The following is a 10,881-nucleotide window of genomic DNA, read 5'->3' as shown; positions in this document are numbered from 1 at the left end:
AGGATGGCTGCTTTAGAAATTTAATGAAATGACACTCAAAAGTGAAAACATTGCTCCTTCATGGAGAAAAGGCAAAATGGGTGGGAAAGGCTAAATTGGTGAGAAGACTGAGAGTAGAAGGAAGAATTAGCAGGCTGGATGAAAAAATTAATTGTTCTAATATTTTCCCACTAAAGGCCAGTAGAAGAAATACACATAGACATGCACACACACACATTGCAAAAGGATGATGAGTTATGTTATTTGTACAAGGAGAGAAAATGATTTTCTGAATATTAAAAGGATCCTAGAGGGGCTGGGGATGTGGCTCAAGCGGTAGCGTGCTCGCCTGGCATGCGTGCGGCCCGGGTTCGATCCTCAGCACCACATACAAACAAAGATGTTGTGTCTGCCGAAAACTAAATAATAAATATTAAAAAAAAAATTCTCGCTCTCTCCCTCTCTCTTTAAAAAAAAAAAAAAAGAAATCAGTGCTTTAAAAAAAAAGAAAAAGGATCCTAGATGTCTTAGTCTATTCTCTGTTGCTATAACAGAATGCCACAGACTAGGTAATTTTCAAGGAAAATAAATTTATTTCTCATAGTTCTAGAAGCTGGAAATCTAACATCAAAGTGCTGGCATTTGGCAAAGGTCTTCTTCTGGTGTCACCCCATGGCAGAAAGTGAGATGGTAAGGGAGAGAGAGTGAGTGAGAGTGATGAACTTGCTTTTGTAACTAAGCAACTCTGGTGTTAATGAAACCAATCCCACCATAGCGGCAGAGCCCTCATGATCTGTCACCCCTTAAAGGTCTCATCTCTCAGCATTGTTGCATGGAGGATTAAGTTTCCAACTTTGGGGGACACCTTTATTTTATATTTATTTATTTATGGTGCTGGGGATTGAACCCAGGGCCTTGTGCATGCGAGGCAAGCACTCTACCAACTGAGCTATATCCCAAGCCATGGGGGACACCTTTAATTCATACCACTAGACTACAAGACAACATCTATCTATCTATCTATCTATTTGGTACTGTGGATTGAACTCAGGGACACCTATCTACTGAGCTACATCCCCAGCCCTTTTTTGTGTTTTTTATTTAGACAGGGTCTAGTTGAGTTGCTTAGGGCCTCCCTAAGTTGCTGAGCCTGGCTTTGAACTTGAGATCCTCCTGAGCTGCTGGGCTTACAAGTGTGTGCCACTGCACCCAGCCAATATCTATATTCTTTTGGTGAAAAGATATTTCAGAATGTTAGAGTAGAAGCATTATGGATGAAAGAGCTGATTTCCCAGTTGTCTGATGATTACACAACAGACCAGAGGGTTACATGCAAAGAGGAAATTGGGATTCAATGTCAGCTTCTCTTGTGGTGTCTCTCTAGGGGTCGCCCTTAAACAGACATTCTCTGACCTTTTGTTTCCAGGAAAAGAATCTGGGTAGTCCTTGACTTAGTAGTTACCCTCTGGAAATCTGATATGAAGCTAGGATCATACTGGAATCTGTCACTGACATAGAAAAAGTTTGTGATGTAAGCTTTCTCTTTAAAGAATTGCCAGTTAAGGTAGAATGCCAAATGGATACACACAAAATAAATACAGATTATAGAAAAGGACTAGAAGCCTCCCAGCTTATACCCCACCCTTTACCAGGCCTTATGTCTGGGGTTAATTTGCTCGAAAATTTCACAATCTCTCAGTGGTGCCTGAGACCAGTTAGCCAGCATTGCTGTCTAGACAGAGCTACTGTGCACCAGGATCAGGACTTGAATGTGCTGCTGTTTCTCTCTGACCTTCCAATGCTTTAGTGGGGTTGACCAGATGCCCAGAGGAGCTCTGTGCCTGGTGCTTTATGGGTTCTGTGGCAGAATTCAGGTTCCAGGAGGGCATCCTGGCAAGCAGGTCACTCTTGCTGGTCAGTGCAATTGTTCTACCATTGGGTCATAAGAGACTGGGCTGCCAGAATGGTACCAACAAGCTGATTTGGAGTGATCTCACACTGAGTGAGGATGACTTGGACTTTGGGTTACTAATGGTTCATTGCTGATCTTTTGGACTTATATTGGACATTTTGGCTTTAACTATGGTGTTATTTCTGGCCTGCGGGTGGCAGGGTAATGGTAAGCCTTCTTTACCCTATGTGACCCCCACTCTTGGCACTCAGGGTGGTCATCCCACCTCCTTCACAGGCTCTGTGCCACATGTCAAGCAGTCCTGAGGTGGCTGTGTTTATCTCCAAGGTTGTATAAAACTCTTACTCCCTAAAACCAGTGGGCCCTTCCAACAGATGTGGTCTCTTGCCTCAGAGGGATGTGGTGATGTTCTGTTTTCCCTGGTCCATCCTAAGCCATACTGACCAATGGATGGACATGCCCTAGAGGTCAGCTCTTCTTGCCCCCTGCTAGTAGCCAACTGAAGGTAAGGATTCCATTAACATTGGAAAAGGTAACATTTCAGGGATGGAGTATTTGGCCTAAAGAGTTCAAGAGAAGACAAGGGCTGGAAGATGTAACGTTCTACCTTCATGCCATAAAATTCCCAATATAACACGAGCAGAAAATATATGATGGTTTTCATTTCCTACAGTCTCTGGTCACTGTCAATGAAGCACAGTGACAACTTTTAAGAGAGTTATTGGAGACCAGTGTCCATGGGCTTCATGGTAGATGATGTCATGTCATGCATTTTCTAATGACTGTAAGCAGAATGTAAAGTGTGGTTCCAGGGGGCTGCAGATCACAGACCAGCTCTGAAGAGCCTTTCATTGTGAGCCAAACGCTGCTGCTGCCTTTCTTCATGCATGAGAGATACAAAATCCACTAGGAATGGTGCAATTGACAGCAAGAGCACAGAGATGACACCTGACAAGTATCATGTATCTTCCTATAACCAATATACGAGAACCTCTTCTCTATCATTCTAAATCTTCACTTTGCTTCACAATAGTTTATATTTTTGAGTCAAAACAAAAAAATAAAGTTGCTGGGAGGCTCAAACCCCCTAGAAGTGGTCCTAGCAGAGTCTCATTTAATGAATAACTAGTGTTCTGTTTTTCATTGACTCATCAGCATTAATCATTAAAAATTTTTAATTCTCACTTATGACATAGTTAAAGCCCATAAAATATACAAGATAAACTAATACATGAATCCTAATGTTTTACTAAGATTTGTTTCAGATTTCTTTCTTTTTAAAAATGAGTAAGTTCAACATTATAGATAGAGCGAAAATGTACTTTTGGTGCATCCTCTTCCTTCCCATGGCAGAGAAGGCCTGTCTCCCCCAATGCTGATGGTTTGAGATGCTCAGAAGGTGATCTTGAGTCAAAGATTTGAGTGCAAGTATTTTATGTGAGAACTGATCCTGAAAGCACCTGTAGGCAGTAGAGAAATAGGTCTGGGAGGGAAAGGAAGCTAGTGAGAGTGTGGTGATGGGCAGGTTATTTGTGTGAGCAATTGGGGCTCAATCTACAAGAGACTTTATGGGACTATGCAGATGTGACTCTGAATTGTGACCTGCCAGATGCTTTCTGTTGTTTGGTTTTAAGCTCGTTGGCAGTTCAGGCCTGGCTTGTTAGGAGGCTGAGTACTCCCCTGCAGCCTTAAGGCAGAGTGAAAGGCATCTAAAATGATGAGCTGGTGCACAGGAAGAGGGGATTCAAAGGGGGTGTAGGTCAGGCCTGACAGCATTAGCTGTGGCCAGTGTTGTTCCCCCTGCTCTGAGCTTCACACATTTGTGTGTATGTGTGTATAAATTATAAATATGCATAAACATTGTATTTTTTCTTGCACAGGTTATACTATGTCCTGTGGGTTTTTAAGTTGTTTTTTTGTTTTTGTTTTTGGTACTGGGGACTGAACCCAGGGAGCTTTACCACTGAGCTACACCGAGCTAGTCCTTTTTATATTTCATCTTGAGGCAGTATCTTGCTAAGTTGCTTAGGGTCTTGCTATATTCTGAGGCTGTTTATTTTATTTTTTTTGTACTGGGGATTGAACTCAGGAGCACTCAACCACTGACCCCCATCCCCATCCCTTTTTTTTTTGTATTTTATTTAGAGACAGGGTCTCACTGAGTTGCATAGGGCCTTGCTAAGTTGCTGAAGCTGGCTTTGAATTCAAGATCCTCCTGTCTTGGCCTCCTGGGTTGCTGGGATTAGAGGCATATGTTTCCACGCCAGCTTCAATTCCAGGGTCTTGCACATGGTAGGCAATCCAATTTTTTATTTTAGTGTTGTCAAATCTAATACTGTTCTTTGTGGATTGTGCTTTGACTTTACATTTAAAAAAATCTTTCCCTTCCTGATATCACAAATGCATCCAATATTTGTACCTAAATGTTTTGTTTCTCACCTGTGTACCTTAAGCCTCTGTGAGATGAGGTAGGAATCTGAGTTTCTGGCTTATAGTCCCAGAATCATTTACAGGATGGTCTATCCTGCTCCCACTGACTCGTAGTGCAGCTTTGAACTTGGACCAGGTTCTTCTTTGCATGTGGGTCTGTTTTTAGATGTGTTTTGTTTGATGGGTCTACTCTTATCATTTAAAATTTTCTTGGGTATTCTTTGTTCTTTTTAAGCTAAATTTCAAGTTCACCTTGTCAAGTTATGTGAAATGCTCTTTTAGAATTTTGATTAGAGTGCATTGGATTTATAGAATTGTCTGGGGAGAATTATCATTTTTATATAGCAAGTCTTTCTTGTGAGCAGGGTATATGTTATATAGCTTTTCTTTATAACCTTTGTTAAAATTTTACAACTCTCCCTTGTATATCTTTTGTTAGATTTATTTCTAAATATCTGCAAGATTCTGCCCAGGCACCTCCTCTTCCAAGCAGGCCTCATGGCCGCTCTCAGGAAAACTGACTGTTCTCCTTTTACGTCCCTTCCACATTACCTGGGTTACTCTGGCTGGACTCAAAGTTCCTTGAGAGCAGGGGCTGTTCCCAAATCATCTCTCTAGTCTTGTTTTTGAATGAATGAAAAAATGAGCACTAATTGTAAAGAACAATCTAGCTTCAGAGTCAAGTGGGTGTAGGGAGCCTGAGGAACCACACTACTTCTTTCCCAAGTGAGCTAAACTCTCTCTGGAGTTTCAGAAGAGGACTGGGGTGAGAAGAGCTGTCAGCTCTCCCGTACGTGTTGAGACAGCAGCACATGAAAGAAAAGCTTGATAAATTACGTCTTATAAAACTTGGAGAACATGTAGGTATTTTTTTAAAGATATTCATCAATTGTTCCAAATCCACTTAGTAGTCTTTAAAATTGTTTTAGGATCATTTTCAGTAATAAGCAAAGCCCTCAGAGGGGGAAGATTCATAAATGGTTCCTTAGATAAAAATTATGTAGTTATGACACTACTCTAGTTTTCAGGTTCAACATCAAAGAAACTTTGTTAAAGCATTTTCTCATATTTGCTTTTCCCTTCTCTTCCCCACATCACTGATTGAATCTATAGGTACAGATCCAACAATCTTTTTTTTTGGTACCAGGGATTGAACCCAGGGATGTTTAACCATTGAGCCATCCCCAGCTCTTTAAAAAAAAAAAAATTTTATATAGAGGCAGGGTCTCGCTGAGTTGCTTAGAGCCTCACTAAGTTGCTGAGGGTGACTTTGAACTCATGATCCTCCTAGCTCAGTTTCCTGAGCTGCTGGGATTATAGGTGTGCACCACTGCACCTGGCTCAGATCCAAAAACCTTGAGTAAAAAGCAGTACCAGGAAAAAGCACCCAGAGGCATGGTAGGGATGAGAATCTAACAAAGAAAGGCAAGGGGACAGATCTCCCAAGTATCCTTTTTTTTTCTGCTTTATTAGTTTTAATACAGTTCTAGATTAGAATACAATGTATGTATCAACTAAGCCCAGGGCAGCCATCCTAAACTATATTTCATTGACTATTATTTTACAAATATTTACTAAGTGTTTGGATGAAAAACATTTGGAAAGGGGCTTCCTTCAATGTACAGATCAGTACATTAAAGTCTCTGAGAAGTCCTGTGGTAAAAACCTGTTGAGCTGCATGTAACCTAGTTTTTCTCAACATTTATTTGATTATAAAAATCCTTCTGTATGGAGTACCTATTAGCATATTGTAGAAACCTATAATTTGGATAAAAATAGGATTAAAAATAGCCTTTTTGGGGGACACATGTTTCATGTGGTAAAGAATATTCTGAAGTAGTAGAGAGTTAATGAAACATCTTCAACAACCTGAAAAGCAATGTCAGAAAATTTAGAAAGTGCTGTCAAAAACCCATAAATATACATCCTATTGTGTGGCAGTGTGGCAAAATGCTGCATGATGCATTAAAATCTTTAGCTTATTACCCTATAATCTTCTAATGACATGTTCCTACATTATAAATTTTATCTGCAAAATGACTCCTATCATAAATATTATGCTTGAATTATAGAAGTATGCTCTAACCTTAACTATTTAACTATAAAGCATTCCATGAAATAAGAAAGTAATACTTTCAGATGATAAGACTACCAGGGTGAACACATGATTAAAAATTACAACTGGATACGGTGGTGCATGCTTGTAATCCCAGCTACTCTAGAGGCTGAGAGGCATGAGGGTCACAAGTTTAAGGCCAATCTGAGCAATTTAGAACTTATCTCAAAATAAATAAAAAAGCCTGCAGGTTTGTAGCTCACTAGTAGAGTGCCCCTGAGTTCAATCTCTAGTACTGCCAAACATACAAACAAACAAAAAAAATCTCTTACTTAATTAAATTAAATTAAATTAATTAATTTATGTTTGTAGGGCTGGGTGTTGACCCCAGGGCCTTGTATGTGCTAGGCAAGCTCTCTACCACTGAGTTTCACCCTCAGACCTAGTGCCTTCATTTTATTTTTATTTGGGTACTGGGGATTTAACCCAGGGGTGCTCTACCATTGAGCCATATCCCCAGCCCTTTTTATTTTTTATTTTGAGACAGGGCTTGCTAAATCACTAAGGCTGGCCTTGAACTCACCATCTTCCTGCCTCAGCCTCCCCAGTTGCTGGGATTATAAGCATGTGCTACCATATGAGGCTGGTGCCCTCATTTTAGAAAGAAAGAAATTGACAATTATTTCTGAAGTCTTTAAGGAGGAATAATGTAAAAAAAATGATGGGAAGCACTTGGTACAGGTATGGGTAGCAAGAAATAGTCAAATATTCAAGAAAGATGATGAGGTTAGAATTTTGTAAGAACAAAAGGTTTAGAATCTTATGAGAAGTTTGAAGATGAGGTGGTTGGCATACTTACCAGTTTCAATGAGAGGTATGAGAAGTGATACCATTGGCATGAGATGATCCTTGGCAAATGGGGTGGGGGAAGAAGAGGGTCCTAAAACCAAGACCAATCATGACAGTGACTTGTGCTTAACCAGTTATTTGTAAGTAAAAACTAGCTAAAATAAGTGGATTCCTGTCTTCTCTGAAAACAACATTGCTCCTCCCAAGTCCCATCAGGGCCTCTCATTCAGCCATGTGAATACTCTACAAAGTCTGTGTGTCCTCCAGGGCCACATAGATTGAATTAGAAGACGATACCAGCCCAACTTCGACTTCCTCTGCTCTTTGGGACATACCCAAGCTGATGATGTGTCTAAAATAGCTGGGTTGGTCAGCTGCCTGGTTTTCCTACTGGGAGGAAGCTGCACTTCTTCAGGTAAGCAGAGGATGCCTTCTTAAAGGACATGCTTTGCTGTCAGCCCATGAGGTCAGGCTCCTGACAGACTGGGTGCTGGGCTTGTTGTTCACTGTGGGTATCTTAAATGTCTCTGCTAGAGCGCAAGCTCTGCACATCTGTTGAATTTGCTGGTTGCTTTCTATTAAAAGCACCTTGTTAGTGCTCTGAAGCTGTCAAGGTGGGATGATGTGGCCACATCCTCCAAAGTCACTCTTTCTGGGCAATTTTAAAATAGAAGCATGTTGGAGTCCTGGAAAGAGAAGAGATCCCAGGAAAGCTAATGAAAACGCTCAGTGGATAAGCCATCCTCACCTGGTAGCCAAGCGCTCGGTGCGCACAGTCTAATGGCAAACTTAATAAATGTCCTTATGCACTCATTATGCTCATGTCCAATTCCCTTTAAAGTGCTTTGTTTACTTTTAAATAGTAATGAAAAGCAAATTGCTGGAAAAGGTGATATTTTTGTGATGAGATTTCTTGTGCATATTTGTAAATGAGTTCAGGTGCCTGATGGAACAAATATTTAAAATATAAATGAGAAAGCCCGCTTGTATCTCTTTACTGCATACTTCATGACAGAAGGCTCCAAACAAGGTTAGGGAAAAGAAGGATGGAGATCAGTGTGAAGCACTCTGCCTCCCCCAGGTCCCCTTTCAGTGAGGGATCGGTGGCTGGGAGTGCTGTCTGCAGATGCCTCAGCCGTCTGCGCCTTAGGGGTTGACGGGAGTGTAGGGGAGCTGTATTAGTCCCTTAAGCTTCCTATTGCAAAACACCAAACACTGGGTGACTTAAGTAATAAACATTTATTTCTCATGGTTCTGTAAGCTGAGAAGTTCAAGATCAAGGTGCCAGAAGGTTTGGTGTCTGGTGAGGGCTTGCTTCATGACTCATGGACGGTTGTCTTCCACCTATTTCCTCATGTGGGAAAAAGTGAGAGAGCTCTCTGGAATCTCTTAGAAGGGCAGTAATCTAATTTATGAGGGCTCTACTTTCATGACCTAATCACTTCTCAAAGGCCCCTACCTCCTCATACCATCATGTTGATGGTTAGGATTTCAAGATTATTCAGTCAATAGTAAGAGCCACCTATCCAAGGCCACACCCCTCTCCAGGGCAGCCACATCTAGTGACTGATTGATGCAGGGATGCAGCTTACCTTGCACCAGCTCAGAGCTCTCCACTCCTAGAGGTGAGTACAGAGAAAGATGGGAATCAAACCCACGACAAAATCACCAGAGTAATGGAGCTCCAAAGAGGAACTCTCGACCAAGGCAGAGCTGCTATGTCAAGGTCAGGGCCCTGATTAGATAAGGGTGGAAACTTTACTAACAGGAGGGAGAAATCTGAGTTGATGATCTGCAAAATCTTGATTTTTTTTTTTTTTGGTATGTGTGTGTGGATACAATTATTGCAATGGCAATCCATGACAAGGTCACAGTGGATAGCCAGGGGATCTTGACAAGTGGAGAATGGAAAGATGGCTAAATAAATCTAGAAAAATAAGTGGGTAATCAATGAGGCTACTACTTAATTTAAACCATCAGAATTTAAGAGTGGATGATCTCATAAACAGTCATTATCCTTTGTGTGTTTCTGAATCTAAACTATATTTCCATCATAGATCCATGCACTTAAAAGGAATCTGGGATCCCAGGAGGAAGGACCCTGCAATATCATGAGAAGTGTAAATGGTAATTATTTTCTCAGGCCTTTTCCAAAGGGATCCATAGTTGTTTACTTGGGTAACTATGCACTACGTAGAGTGAAATATTTAAACATTTCAAGAACTATGAGTCACAGTGTCTATTATTGCCCCAGTCTCCTACTCACTCCCCATTAGAGAAACACACAGAGGGGAATTACCTAATAGGTGGAGTCCTGGCCAAAGACTGGATCATAATGTGTTCATAGGCTCAGTCAGTGTCATCCTGTAAGATGTAATTGAGGTAAACATATTTAAAAGTTAGAACAACCCCCACATTGAGTCTCCAGTCTGTAGGGTAAAAGCTGTCATTGTGATTGCCAAGATCAGGCAGAAGTGTCTGAAACGACTTCCTCTTCCCCCATTCTTCAGCAGTCAAACTTAGTAAAAAACAAAGAATGAAAAAACATTCCTGTATATTCTGGGAGACATGTTGAAAGTGTCTTAAAGATCAAAAGGATATAGGTATTGTGGTCCATGTCATATTGCCCAGTCTAGTCTCTACAAAACCCAGAGAAATCCTGAAGAATGATAATAAGCTACTGCTAACTCAACCAAGAAGTATCCTCAGGTGGAGCCACTATACCAAATGTGACATCCTTGCTAGGGCAGATTAACATGGCCTCAGGTATATGGTGTGTGACCACTGATTTGGTAAATGCATTCTTTTCATTCCTATTCAAAATGATTATCAGGAATGGTTTGTGTCCGCATGGAACAGATGCTAGTGTACATTTATGGCTTTGTTCCAGGATATGTTTACTCTGTCATCTGCTATTATAATAGAGTTAGAAGAGATCTGGACCATCTGGACATCCTATAGCACAGCTCACTAAGCCACTCTGTTGATTAACATGTTGATTTTACCTGAGCAGCAATAACTGGCAGGCACACTGGAGGCCTTGGAAATGCTCATGGAGGGAAATCTCTTGGTGATTTAGGAAATGCCATGTAAGTAAAAATTTCAGGAGCCCAATGATCAAGGGTATGCCAGGACATCCCATTCCAAAGAAAGGATGAACTGTTGGATCTTGCATCACAAGAAGGAAGCAAAACACCTGTAGATCTCTTCAGGTCCTAGAAATAGCATATCCCACCCCTGATCCATCTACATACTAGGTGACACAAAATGCTGTCATTTGGAGTGAGTCCCAGAGCAGCAGAGGGTCCTGTTATTGATCCAGGTAGAAATCTCAGCAGCACTGTTGCTTAGCCCACAGGATCCAGGAGTTCCCAGGTGGTCCAGCAGTCCCTGTGTCAGTGGTGAGAAAAGACGCTGTGTGTTATTTTTGGAAAGCCTCAATGTTATGGTTTGGATATGAGGTGTCCCCCCAAATCTCCTGTGTTAATGCAAGACTAGTCACAGGTGAAATGACTGGGTTAGGAGAGCTGCAACCTAATCAGTTCATCCTCGTTTGAATAGACTGACTGGATGGTAACTGCAGACAGGTAGGGCATTGCTGGGGGAAGTGGGTCACTGTGTCAAGCTCTGGAAGGGCGCATCTGCATCTTCTCTG

General features: G+C 41.3%; 1 non-coding gene across 1 annotated transcript; it reads right to left on the bottom strand.

The window, feature by feature from the left end:
- Positions 1–865: 865 nt before the first annotated feature.
- On the bottom strand, positions 866–938 carry Trnaa-cgc (transfer RNA alanine (anticodon CGC)). Its single transcript has one exon. It is a non-coding gene; the product is annotated as a tRNA-Ala (tRNA).
- Between the last annotated feature and the right edge of the window lie 9,943 nt (positions 939–10,881).

The sequence above is a fragment of the Marmota monax genome, unplaced genomic scaffold, assembly GCF_021218885.2.
Source record: "Marmota monax isolate L192 unplaced genomic scaffold, Marmota_monax_Labrador192_F-V1.1 WCK01_AAM20220418_F8-fsc00007, whole genome shotgun sequence".
Taxonomy (NCBI): Eukaryota; Metazoa; Chordata; class Mammalia; order Rodentia; family Sciuridae; genus Marmota; species Marmota monax.
Note: the sequence above shows the minus strand (reverse complement) of the source record. Positions and strands in the feature narration are given on the sequence as shown.